Below are 14,334 nucleotides of genomic sequence, written 5' to 3' on the forward strand. Positions count from 1 at the left end.
TATTTTTAGTAGAGACGGGGTTTTACCATGTTGGTCAGGCTTGTCTGGAACTCCTGACCTCAGGTGATCCACTCGCCTTGGCCTCCCAAAGTGCTGAGATTACAGGTGTGAGCCACCACGCCTGGTCTCTAGAGGGTATTTAAACCCCAGAAAATTCTGTAACTGATGCTCTTGAGCCACTTGCTTGAGCCCACTCCTACCCTATGGGGTGTACTTTTACTTAAAATAAGTCTTTGCTTTTACTGCCTTGCTTTGTGTGTTTTGTCTGATTATTTGTTCAAAACGCCAAGAACCTGGACAACTACCCTCAACCAGTAACACTATTGCTCATTTATTTCTGGTGTTCTTGGGTCTTACGGGGTTATAGACTGTGTGACTCCTGGAGGGGAAAGGGTGGCCAACATACAGTCACCTCTGTTTCATGTTTTTGATATACAAGGGAAAGCTATTCTTAAAAGAACAGGTGACTCCCCAGGGAGTCAGGAGTGGTTACAGGGCATGACTTCTTCCCACTCATGGCCACAAACAAAAACAAGCCCAGTTGCAGCACAAACAGGGGCCCTATGGGGTGCGATGCCTACCCTTTGCTGCCAAGTTGTGTCTATAGAGATATTTTTCCCTGTTCTAATTGGGATGGTTGAACAATCTTTGTTTTCCAAAAGGGGAGGAGGTACTCCCACCTTCCCAGACTAAATAGTTGTTTTTCTCCCATGTGTTCCTTTTTTTTTTCCTCCTGTATGTTCTGATCCAGGGGAAGGAACCATAGATGGTCTCATTGCTTACAAGTTCTATCCCATTTACTTTGCTGTGGCATTGGGAACTTGGCAACTAAGGCTGGATCAGAGCATTGCAGGAAACTTGGCTTTTGTGTCATTAACACAACACTGGGTGCCAAAGATAGAATCATTAGTGCACTAGAAGTATAGATACCCAACTTTCCAGGTCCACATAATAGCAGTGAGGGGGTTCAGGTGGAACCCATTAAGTGGGGGAGAGTTCCACCTAACAAGTAATAGTCTGGGGAGAGGCAGGGAGATTTTTCCGGGTAGGCCTTATGGACTTGCTTTTCAATCAGCTGTAACTCTGCCTCAGCCTCCTTTGTTAATTGTTGAGGGCTAGTGAGACTAAGATCTCCTCTAAGGATAGAAAATATAGATTACTCATGGCATAGGTAGGAATGCCTAGAGCAGGTTGTATCCAATTAATGGTCTTTAGTCATTTTTGAAAGTCATTTAATGTCTTCAATTGATCTCTACGTATGGTTACTTTCTGTGGCACAACTGTAGTGTCATTTACTAAGGTCCCCAAGTAGGAGTAAGGAGTAGTAGTCTGAAATTTGTCAGGGGCTATAATTAAACTGGCAGGAAAAATCAAGTTTTGCAAGTGATCATAACATTGGAGTAATATTTCTCGAGTGGGGGCAGCACAAATTATATCTTCTATACAATGAGTAATGTAACACTGTGAAAATTTTTTACGAGTAGGTTCAATTGCTTGTCTTACATAAGTCTGGCAAATTGTTGGACTGTTCAACATGCCTTGAGGCAACACTTTCTAATGAAAATGCTTAGCAGGCTGCAGGTTGTTTACTGCAAGAATTGTAAATGCAAACCATTCAGTCTTGCTTAGCTAAGGGGATAGTAAAGAAACAGTCTTTTAAATCTATGACTATTAAAGACCAGTTTTTTGGAATCATAGCAGGAGAAGGCAGTCCTGGCTGTAATGTCCCCATAGGTTGTATAATTGAATTAATGGCCCTTAAGTCAGTTAACATTCTCCATTTACCTGATTTTTTCTTAATTATGAAAACTGGAGAATTCCAAGGGGAAAATGTTGGAGCTATGTGTTCTTTTTCTAATTGTTCAGTAACTAAGTCCTCTAAAGCCTCCAGTTTCTCTTTACTCAGTGGCCATTGTTCTATCCAAATTGGCTTATTCATTAACCATTTTAAAGGTATAGGTTCTGGAGGCTTAAAAATGGCCGCCATCAAAAATAATAATCTTAAACCTTGGTGGGAACTTTGTCTTTCCGCTTGAAGCGGTTCCTTCTAACTTTGCAAATTTTTTCCTAGTCCCGTACCAGGAACATACCCCATTTTATGCATCATATGTTGACTTTGAGGGCTGTATAATTGTTCTGGAATTAGAACTTGTGCTCCCCATTGTCGTAATAAATCTCTCCCCAATAAATTTATAGGTACAGAAGTTATAATTGGTTGAATAGTCCAGGTTGTCCATTGGGCCCTTCACAATGCAAAATATAACTACTTTAATATACTTCAGGGGCTTTACCAACTCCAACTATGTTAAATTGAGCGGGTTGAATTGGCCACGTGGATGGCCAGTGCTGTAGAGAAATGATTGAAACGTCCACTCCTGTATCTACCAAACCTTTAAATTTCTTTCCGTGAATAGTTATTTCACAGGTAGGATGTTTATCAGTAATTTGATTCACCCAATAAACTGCTTTGCCTTGTTTATTTGTGCTTCCAAATCCTCCTGTTCATTTAATTTCACTTTTCCCCATTTCTACATATGGCACAATCAGGAGTTGTGTTATATGCTGTCCTGGCTCTGCTTTCCAGGGAACAGAAGTAGATATAACAATGTGAATTTCCCCATTGTAATGTGAATCAATGACTACTGTTTGTACTTGCACTCCTTTTAAATTTAAACTAGACCTGTCTAGAAGTAATCCTATTGTCCCCGCTGGCAAGGGTCCATAGACCCCTGTTGGAACTTTTTTGCAGAGGTTCCCTAGGCAGAAGGCTCCACAGCTTTTGTGCAGCGTAAATCTACTGCGGCACTACCAGCTGTTGCAGGGGACAGATATTGTATAGGGGTGAGGGAATGGCCTGAGCCAGAAATGCCCCGGTTTGGAACGGGCCTGGGATGGGCCCTGAACGGGCCCCTCATGGCATTTCCCGAAATTGGGTTTCCATCCTTATCAAATTTAGAATGATGCTGATTAGCCCAATGTTTTCCTTTTTTACACTTCAGGCATATACCTGGTTCATACTGATTGATAGCCTGTTTAAACTGTTTAAGTAATTTAAAGAGAAAAGCCTCAAATATAGCTATAATATTTCTCTGTTGATCTGGGGGGTATATCCTAACAGGGAACTGCCAAGCCTCTATATCACCCTCTCCTTTTCTTTCTTTCTTTTTTTTTTTTTTTGAAACGGGTCTCACTCTGTCACACAGGCTGGAGTGCAGTGGCACGATCTCTGCTCACTGCAAGCTCTGCCTCCCAGGTTCATGCCGTTCTCCTGCCTCAGCCTCCCCAGTAGCTGGGACTACAGGAGCCCACCACCATGCCCGGCTAATTTTTTTGTATTTTTAGTAGAGACGGGGTTTCACTATGTTAGCCAGGATGGTCTCGATCTCCTGACCTCGTGATCCGCCCACCTCAGCCTCCCAAAGTGCTGGGATTACAGGTGTGAGCCACCACTTCTGGCCTGTATCACCCTCTCTTCTAGCTTGCTGGATTCCTGCCTGAATAGAACTGACAACAGTCACTCGAAGAGCTGCTCGAACAGTCACTGGGGCAACTACTTTTCGCCCAGTGTCCTCCGTAAAAGAAAGATCTGGAGGGTCAGGCCACTCTTTTTCTTCAAAATAAGGAGGGGGTGCAGAAAGGTAGGGATGAACTCTTCCTCCTTTGCCTCTTTAGCTTTAGCTGGCAAACAGACCTGCTCTGTTACCTCTTCTGTTACTTCGTTATACTCTCCTTCCTCCTCATCATCAGTGTGAAGAGGTTCCAAGGTGGGACGAACCAGAGCCCACACTTGTCCCATTGTTACCCTGATGCTTCTGAGCTCCCCTTCTTACTCACTACAGGGATTGCTTAAGAGTACTTGGGTGTCCTCCAGCTTAGTTCCACATTCTCCAACCATTGCTCCGGCAACCCTTCGACCTGGATTCAAGCCCCACTTGCTGAGACCAGCTCCGCTGTGGAGACCCTAACCCAGCGGTGCTAGAGGAATTAAAGACACACACACAGAAATATGTAGTGTGGAGTGGGAAATCAGGGGACTCACAGCCTGCAGAGCTGAGAGCCCCAAACAGAGTTTGACCCACATATTTATTGACAGCAAGCCAGTGATAAGCATTATTTCTATAGATTATAGATTAACTAAAAGTATTCCTTACAGGAAACAAAGGGATGGGCCGAAACAAAGGAATGGGCTCTGGCTAGTTATCTGCAGCAGCAACATGTCCTTAAGGCATGGATCGCATGCTATTGTTTGTGGTTTAGGAACACCTTTAAGCGGTTTTCTGCCTTGTGTGGGCTAGGTGTTCCTTGCCTTCATTCCAGTAAATCCACAACCTTCAGTGTGGGTGTCATGGCCATCACGAACATGTCACAGTGCTGCAGAGATTTTGTTTATGGCCAGTTTTGGGGTCAGTTTATGGCCAGATTTGGGGACCAGTTCCCAACACATGGCTGTAATCCTAGCTACTCAGGTGGCTGAGGCACAAGAATCACTTGAACCTGGGAAGAAGAGTTACAGTGAGCCAAGATTGCACCACTGCACTTTAGCCTGGGCAACAGAGTGAGACTCTGCCAAAAAAAACAAAACAAAACAAAAAAAAACAAAGAGTACCTGAGACTGGGTAATTGTAAAGAAGAGAGTTCAATTGACTCACAGTTCCACATGGTTGGGGAAGCCTTAGGAAACTTACAATCATGGCAGAAGGCAAAGGGGAAGTAAGGCACATCTTACATGGCAGGAGAGAGAGAGCGAGGGAGGAAGTGCTACACACTTTTAAATCATCAGATTTCATGAGAACTCACTATCGTGAGAACAGCCTGGGGGAAATCCGCCCCCAAGATTCAACCGTGTTTCTCCCCCAACATTGGAAATTATAATTCAATATGAGATTTGGGTGGAGATACAGAGCCAGACCATAGTATTCCACCCTGGCCCCTCCCAAATCTCATGTCCTTCTCACATTTCAAAACACAATCATGCCTTCTCAATAGTCCCTCAGAGTCCTAACTCATTCCAGCATTAACCCAAAAGTTCAAGTCCAAAGTCTCATCTGAGACAAGGCAAGTCTGTTCTGCCTATGATCCTGTAAAATAAACAAGGTAGTTCCAAGATACAGTGGGGGTATAGGCATTGGGTAAATGCTCTTATTCCAAATGGTAGAAATTGGCCAAAACAGCCGAGTGCAGTGGCTTACGCCTATAATCCTAGCACTTTTGGAGGCCAAGGTGGGTAGATCACTTGAGTCAGGAGTTTGAGACCAGCCTGGCCAACATGGTAAAACCCTGTTTCTACTAAAAATATGAAAATTAGCCAGGAGTGGTGGCACACACCTGTATTCCTAGCTACTGGGGAGGCTCAGGCAGGAGGATCACTTGAACCTGGGAGGTAGAGGTGGCAGTGACCCAAGATCATGCCACTGGACTCCAGCCTGGGTGACAGAGTGAGACTTCATCTCAAAAAAAAAAAAAAACAACCAAAAATAACAACAACAACAACAAGAAAAACACAAAGGGGCTACAGGCCCCATGCAAGTCCAAAACCCAGCAGAGCAATCATTAAATCTTAAAGCCCCCAAATAATTTCCTTTAACTCCATGTCTCACATCCAGGGCATACTGATGCAAAAGGTGGGCTCCCAAGGCCTTCGACAGCTCCACCCCTGTGACTCTGCATGGTATGGCCCCTTGGGGGGCTTTCATGGGCTGGGATTGAGTGCCTGTGGCTTTTCCAGGCACATGGTGCAAGCTGTCAGTGGATCTACCATTCTGGAGTCTGGGGGACAGTGGCCCTCTTCTCACAGCTCCACTAGGCAGTGCCCCAGTGGGGACTCTTGTGGGGGGTGCTCCAACTTCACATTTCCTCTCCACATTGCCCTAGTAGTGATTCTCCATGAGTGCCCTCCACTGCAGCAGAATTCTGCCTGGACATCCAAGCATTTCCATACATCCTCTGAAAACTAGGTGGTGGCTTTCAAACTCTTGCCTTCTGTGCACCCACAGGTGCAACACCACATGGAAGCCACCAAGGCTTGGGGCTTGCACCCTCTGAGGCCACAGCCTGAGCTGTACCTTGGCCCCTTTGAGCCATGGCTGGAACTGAAGTGGCAGGGTACCATGTCCTGAGGCTGCACTGAGCAGTGGGGCCCTAGGCCCAGCCCATGAAACCATTTTTCTCTCTAGGCCTCTGGGCCTGTGATGAGAGAGGCTGCTGTGAACATCTCAGAAATGTCCTGGAGGCATTTTCCCCATTGTCTTAGTGATTAACATTTGGCTCTTCTCTACTTATGCAAATTTTTGCAGCCAGCAGCTTGAATTTCTCCCAAGAAAATGGGTTTTTCTTTTCTACCACATAATCAGGCTGCAAATTTTCTAAACTTTTATGCTCTGCTTCTCTTTTAAACATAAGTTCCAATTTCAGACCATCTCTTTGTGAACACATATGACTGTACACTGTTAGGAGCAGCCAGGTCACATCTTGAACACTTTCTTTCTTAGAAATTTCTTCCACCAGATATCCTAAATCATCTCTCTCAAGTTCAGAGTTCCACAGATTCCTTAGAGCAGAGGCACAATGCCACCTGTCTCTTTGCTAAAGCATAGCAAGAGTGACCTTTGCTCCAGTTCCCAATAAATTCCTCATCTCCATCTGATCATCTCCATCTGAGATTACCATCTCAGATTTCACTGTCCATATCACTATCAGCATTTTGGTCAAAACCATTCAACAAATCTCTAGGAAGTTCCAAACTTTTCCCACACCTCCCTATCTTCTTCTGAGCCCTCTAAACTGTTCCAAACTCTGCCCATTACCCAGTTCTAAAGTCACTTCCACATTTTCAGGTATCTTTATAGCAGTACCCTACTCTTGGTACCAATTTTTTGTGGTCTGTTTTCACAATGCTATAAAGAAACTACCTGAGACTGGGTAATTTATAAAGAAAAGAGATTTAATTGACTCACAGTTCCACATGGCTAGGGAGCCCTCAATAAACTTACAATCATGGTGGAAAGCAAAGGGGAAGCAAGACACATCTTACAATGGTGGTATGAGAGTGAGTTAGCAAAGTGGGGAAGTGCTACACACTTTTAAACCACCAGATCTTGTGAGAACTGAGTCACTATGATGAGAACATCATGGGGGAAATCCGCCTTCATGATTCAGTCACCTCCCATCAGGTCCCTCCCCCAATACTGGAAATTACAATTCAACCTGAGATACGGGTGGGGACACAGAGTCAAACCATATCAGAAGGGTAGTGGGGAATTGCTGGGGGAGGGTGGGGATGGTGAATGGGTACAAAAATAGAATGAATTAGGCCCATTATTTGATAGCACAATGGGGTGACTATAGTCAATAATTTAACTGTATATTTTAAAATAACTTAAAGAGTGTAATTGGATTGTTTGTAGCTCAAAGGATGCTCGAGGGGATGGGGACCCCATTCTCCATGTTGTGCTTATTTCACATTGCATGCCTGTATCAAAACATCTCCTGTACCCCAGAAATATATACACCTACTATGTACCCACACAAGTTAAAAAGAAATTCTGAAATGCCCATCAGACATTGGCATTCAGTAGATGAGAACCATTCCACCATTTTAGGATTTTAAACCTCACATTAAGCTCACTATTTAAGCATGTATTCCATTCATATATACTTAACCTTTTTACTTTTAACAATTGCATCTAGCCCACCTCCCAGAACCAAGATACCATGCAAAGCTAGTCACCATTTAAAGCCATTTTAACTATTTTAAAGCCTATGAACATCAGTGATTTACCTATGTAAAAATTCTTAAATTTTAGAAGACACAACATTCTCTTCAAACTAATAAGCTTAGACTAGTCTTATTTATGAGTGCTTGTTTATTTATAAGCCAATTTGATAGCATGCTAGACACAGTGCTCATCACCATACCTGTATATACACCTAAACAAGCACATTAAATAAAATGACTTATATAAGACGGCTGGATTCAAGTTATTTACACAATTGGAACCCATCTACCTAGCCAAATGTTGTTTGCCCAGATAGGTTTGGAAGACAGGAAGAGGCAGGGTAGGGGATCCTATAGCATCAAATAAGGAAGGGAAGGTGCAACCTGCATTGCTCAAGGGGAGATTCTGGAGCCCCTGAGCTGCTGGAGAGCTCACCCAGCAGCCAAGACACCAAAGAAAAATGTTTGGGCAGCCACTTATCTGCCACTGTGGGAAGCTGTCAGTTAGGCCAAGGGGCTGAGAACTTTAGTAACCTTACTTGAGCAAGCAGCTTGTTGGGGCTAGTGGAAGAAGGTTAGCTCTACTATTGATAGGGAGCCTTTTCCTCTCTCACCGGGGATGGTTAGGATGCTGTGATTGCCAGTGGCCTTTTTGCTTATAGTAGGCACACTGATCGTGGCCCAGGGACCAGTGAGTCGAGGGATCTTTTCTGGGCATCCCAGATGCCGATCTCGCAACGCTTTCTTGGGATGGGTAATTCTGAGATGGCGGGGGCTTAAAGTAACTGTTAACAATTGCACTTTTTGGCTCTTTCTTTTTCTTTTCTTTTTTTTTTTTTTTAACCTCTTTTGCTTCATCCCTATTGTCGTAAACTTTAAAGGCCGAATTTGAGTTGGCTCATAGGGATTTGAGGTCCCATTGCTGCTTTCTGTAGCTTCCTCCTAATGTCAGGGGCAGATTGAGTAATAAAATGTAACACAGGAGAGCTTGCCTTTCTGGGGAGTCTGAATCTGCATTAGTATATTTCCTAAGTGCCTCAACAAAATGACCCTGAAACAGAGTGGGATTTTTATCTTTTCCCTGAGTTATTTTTCTAAACTTGTCGTCATTAGCTGGCTTAACCACATACTTTTTTCTCCACTTTTTTTTCCCCATGGCACAACAAGCAGATGACAATACTTGCAAGTCATGACAAATTAAAGAACGTGGTCAACTTAAACTCCTCTGAAAACTGGCCAAAGTTCTCCTTGTATAAAGCCAAATTAGACATAAAAAATGGCACATGCACTCCAGGTGTTCCCCCATTTCCATGGGCTACCTCCCACAATGGACACAGTTTGACTTTAGGGGCAGCCCCACTCCTGGTGGTACTGGTTGGGCATACTTTCTTGGGCAGTTGGGGGTATAGGCTGAGGCTAGTTGGAAAAGGGGGAGAGGTGCCTGATGACCTTGGGGTGGAGTCCTTTGTTAGAGAACTGGTGGGACCCCCCCCACAATTGGGGGACTGAGGAGATTCCAGGGAGGGCATAGACCTTCTAGGGGGAGCAGCTAGGAGGAGATCCCTTAGATGTGGCTTTCTGGTGCCTTAACTAATGTGAGCCAGTAAAGGGTCATAATAGCCCTTTACTGTACATAAGGGACCTCTTCCAATTTTCCTTCTTTTTTACAGAATAAGTCCAACTGTAAAATATCATAGCATATAGATCCATGTTTAGGCCATATCTGTTGGTTTTATAGTTTGTATTGAACCCAAACGGTTTTGCAATAGAAAATGAATTTTTCTTTAAGCTGAATTAGCCTGAAGGGCGTCCTAATGGTGAGTTATCTGGAATACTCATCATTGTCCCCATGACTAACAAGGATTTTTACTCGCACAAATTTTTCTAAGCAAGAGGGAAAGTAACTAGGCCCTTGTTATTTTTCCCTTTTAGATTCCCACTCCCTGTAGAGAAGGTGTAAGTATAGGTAAGAAGGCATTACAAAAGTGGATTACAAGCCACAAAAGGGCAGTAGAATGTTGAGCTTAAATTCCACAAAGAGTGAGGGTTGTTCAGAGAAGGCGGCTAAACACATGGAGACTGTGGAAGAGAGGAAGGGAAGGGGATAAGCAGCGTTGCCTGAGGAGAGGCCGCAGAGGCCCTGACTTGCCAGAGACCCTTCCCAGTAGTGGAGACACCAAAAAAAAAAAAAATAATAATAATAATGTTCAGGTGGCCACTCGTCTACTGCTGTTGAGTGGTTGTCTATCAGACCAGGGGCCTGGGAACTCCTGGTCCGTTTGATGTAGAGGGGCTTGAGCAAAGCAGTTCTAAGACAGAATACAGTAAGGGGCTTGCAACTGGCTGTCAGGAAAGCAATAACTTCTAACTTCAGGGCAGAAAAAGTTGATACCAATATTCCCGTAGTGGGTGGGGCTATAACCTATAATCCTAGAGGGAATGTCAATCCTGAAAACCCCAGAGCATCTGGGAGTGGCCTATCATACCAATGCTGGAAACCCAGAGTGTCTGTTTCAGCCAATGAGGGTCCCCTCACCAAATGCCAAAAACCTGGGGGCACCAAGGGAGTGGCCAACAGTGAACCCAAGACCAAGTTGGGGTCATAGAACAATGTGACTCTGGTGTCCCAGGGTTGACGCAACAGAGCACAACTAAACATCCAGCCTTAAACAATTGCTCAAACACAGTTAACAGAAAGTCAAAAGGAAACATAACGCTTCAAATGAAACGTAAATTTTTGGACTCGAAATAAAAATAAAATGATTGGTGGAACAATAAAATGGAGTCAGAGAAGAAAGCACAGGGGGAAGAGGTCACAAGGATGTGCCTCAGGGCACTCAAACTGTGGGGGACTTTTAACCGCTTAGCTGAAGGCTTTTTATTCCCCAGCTCACTAGATGTTATGGAGTAGGGGAAGAAGGGACACTTACCCATCCATAGGAGCCAAATGGCACCAGCCAGTCTTTCATATGGGACCCTGGTGAAGGTCCCTCCAGGACCCCCCAGCTTGGGTGGGCTCAGCTGTCACAGGGGGCAAGCATAGGGACTGGTAACCCACTGGCCTGCCATGGTCAGAGCTCACATGAGGCAGTGACATTATGGCCATTAGTGTGTCTGCTTGGCCCTGCCGCCTGCCAGGGAAAATGATGGCTCTGAAAAGAGCCTTTGGTTAGTGTTAGCAGCTCTCTATTGTTACAGCCTCAGTGTTATAGCTCTTGCAGCCTTGATCACAGGCCGCTTTGCGGTCTCTCGCTGTCTCTGCTTGGTCTTGTCAGTCTCCAACTGTCTTCCCAGTTGCTGTCTCTCATAGTCGTCACCTCTCCACTGACCGCTGATTGCCACCGTCTCTGCTGTCTCACCATCTCACCTGTCTGCTGACTGCCACCGTCTCCACTGACTTGCTGCCTCTTGCTCATTGTCTTTTTCCTTTCATTGATCACCAGATGATGGGAGGGCAGGTGAGCCCCCAAATTGGGGCTTAGCCTTGGGAGGTTCTTAGCTTTGCCCAGGAAAGAAAATCCAAGGATGAGCTAGTGGTGTTAGACAGCAACTTTTATTGAAGCAGCAGTGTATACTTAAAAAATTTGGTAACAGAGTACATCTTTCTTTTCCCATTATGCTCTTCTAAGATCCTAATAAACCTGCAGAGGTATTGGTCCTTGTGGAGTAGGGCTGTCCCATAGGCAGTATGCTCAGAGCAGCAGCTCAGAGGCAGTGCTGCATTCAGATTTATACCCACTTTTAACTGTATGCAAATTAAGGGGTGGAGTATGCAGTAATTTCTGTATGTAAAGGGTGGTAACTTCCAGTTCATTGGGTCATTGCCGTGGAAAGGGGTGGTAACTTCTGGGTGTTGCCATGGCAATGGTAAACTGATATAGCACACTGGTGGCCGTGTCATATGGAAAACCACTTCTGCCCCATCCCTGTTTTAGCTAGTCCTCAATTTGGTCTGGTGCTGAGCCCTGCCTCTGGAGTCCAGTCCCACCTCCTACCTCATTATCTTGATAGTATTTCAGACTACTCAGGTAGAGTGAATTCCATCTGCAAATCACGAATGAGCCAGCTTGTAGTTATGAAGTTTTAGGGGAAATATGTCCCCCTTTTTCACTTGGTACCAAGTTTTGAGATAGGCAATTTTCTTTGTAGTCCCCTGAGGAAGGATTTGGGGGGCAGATAGATTTCTAGTTCACTTTAAGACTAAAGTGGCAAGGTGGGGTGCGGTGACTCACGTGTATAATCCCAGCACTTTGGGAGGCCAGGACAGGCGGGTCACTTGAGGTCAGGAGTTTGAGACCAGCCTGGCCAACATGGTGAAAGTTCGTCTCTACTAAAGTAAATACAAAAATTAGCTGGGTGTAGTGGCGGCGCCTGTAATCCCAGCTACTGAGGTGGCTGAAGCATGAGAATTGCTTGAACCCAGGAGGCGGACGTCGCAGTGAGCCGAGATTGCACCACTGCCCTCCAGCCTGGGTGACAGAATGAGACTCCATCTCAAAGAAAAAGAAAAAAAAGACTAAAGGGGCATAACTTGATGCATGCCAGTTTTATGCAGGAAAAATTTTCTGTTAGACTCTCCATCTTGGGTGGTCGCTGAGTTTTCTCTCCTTTTCTCGGTACTTCATGAACCTGTGAAAATGAACCTCCAAGTTCGTGTGGCTTGGCCAATGCCATTAAGCCAAAAGTGCCTTCTATCCTTTGCCTAGTTTTTGGCCTCTGATGATTTCCCTTTTTTAAAAATCACTTTATTGACATACAAAAAGTTGTACAGCAGGTTCTCAAATGATGTTTCACTCACTGTTGTTTCTTTATAACATTGATATGAAAAAATATTTTATTTTTATCATTTTTTAAACTTTTTATTTTTATAGAGACTGGGTCTCTGTCACCCAGACTGCAGTGTGGCGGTGCGATCATAGCTCACTTACAGCCTCAAACTCCTGGGCTCAAACGGTCCTCCCACCTCAGCCTCCTGAGTAGCTGGGACTACAGGTGTGTACCACCCTGCCCGGCTAATTAGTCCAGATAATTAATTTTAATTAAATTAATTTTTTAAATTTTATTTTTTATTTTTGTAGAGAGGGGGTCTCCCCGTCTTGCCTAGGCTGGTCTTGAACCCCTGGGCTCAAGTGATCCTTCCACCTCAGCCTCCTAAAGTACGGGGATTACAGGCGTGAGCCGTTGCACCTGGCCAGGGGAAAAAAAAGGTTGATTCAGGCCAGAACCACTGTCTATATGGAGTTTGCATGCTCTCCTCGTGTACGGTAAACTTTCGTACCCATCATTTCACATCATTTCTCTGAAAGTTGCAATTTCCAAGAACCTATTGACAATACTGAGGACTTACAATACATATTTAGTGTATACAGCTTGAACTTGGAGGTAAGTATAGAACCATGAAACCAGCACTATAGTCAATGCCGTAAACATATCCATCATCTCCAAAAGTTTCCTCCTGCCCAATTTATTTAGTGATAAGAACACTTAATATAAGATCTACCATCTTATGGTTTATTAGTATCTTAGAAGAGCATAATGGAAAAAAAATCTACCCTGTTAGCAAATTTTTAAATATACATTTTTCAGTATAATTTAAGAAATTTTTTATAATAATATACATTTTTCAGTATAATTTTAAAAAATTTTATTATAAAATTTTATATTTTATTAAATTTATTTTATTTTATTATTATTTTATTATTATTTTATTATTATATTATTATTATTTATTAAAATAAAATTATTTTATTTTATTAAATTTTATTTTATTATAAAATTTTATTATTAACTATAGGCTCTAAGCACAATGTTGTGCAGTAGATGTCTAGGACCTACTCCTCTTGCATAACCAAAACTTTGCACCCTTTGATGAATACCTCCCCCTTTCTGTCTCTCCATAGATTCTGGTAATGGCCATTCTGCTCTGCTTCTATGAGTTCGACCTTTTTTTTTTTTTTTTTTTTTCCTTTGAGACAGTGTCTCACTCTGTCACCCAGGCTGGAGTGCAGTGGCATGGTCTCGGCTCACTGCAACTTCCACCTCCCAGGTTCACGCAATTCTCCTGCCTCAGCCTCCCCAGTAGCTGAGATTACAGACATGTGCCACCACCTCTAGCTAATTTTTGCATTTTTAGTAGAGACAGGGTTTCACCATGTTGGCCAGGCTGGTCTTGAACTCCTGACCTCAAATGTTCCGCCTGCCTTGGCCTCCCACAGTGCTGGGATTACAAGCATGAGCCACCACACCTGTCCTTACATTTTATTGTTTTTGTTTTGTGTTATTTTTGAGGGGAAGGTATGTTCTTGAAGACTCCTTTCTTTGTGAGAGCTGCAACACCTCACATGACCTGTGTAATGTATAGTTGATTGCTGCAGATAATCTTCTGAACTATCTGCCATAATGCTGGAAGTGGAAGTCCTCCAGTGTGTCATCTAACTGGTAATGCTGCCTAATAAAGCTATTGATATTTGAATATATTTTTCAGGTAATAAGCATCTTACAGTACTCTTATTAGTTCTCATTGTTCTTCAATTGCTTCTCAGGATTTTGTAGTTAGGCCGATGATGATTCTTTACTTTCTTTCTAATATTTATGGTTCTTATTAATTATTTTTGTTTTAT

The sequence above is a fragment of the Gorilla gorilla genome, chromosome 13, assembly GCF_029281585.2.
Source record: "Gorilla gorilla gorilla isolate KB3781 chromosome 13, NHGRI_mGorGor1-v2.1_pri, whole genome shotgun sequence".
In the NCBI taxonomy this organism is placed as follows: domain Eukaryota; kingdom Metazoa; phylum Chordata; class Mammalia; order Primates; family Hominidae; genus Gorilla; species Gorilla gorilla.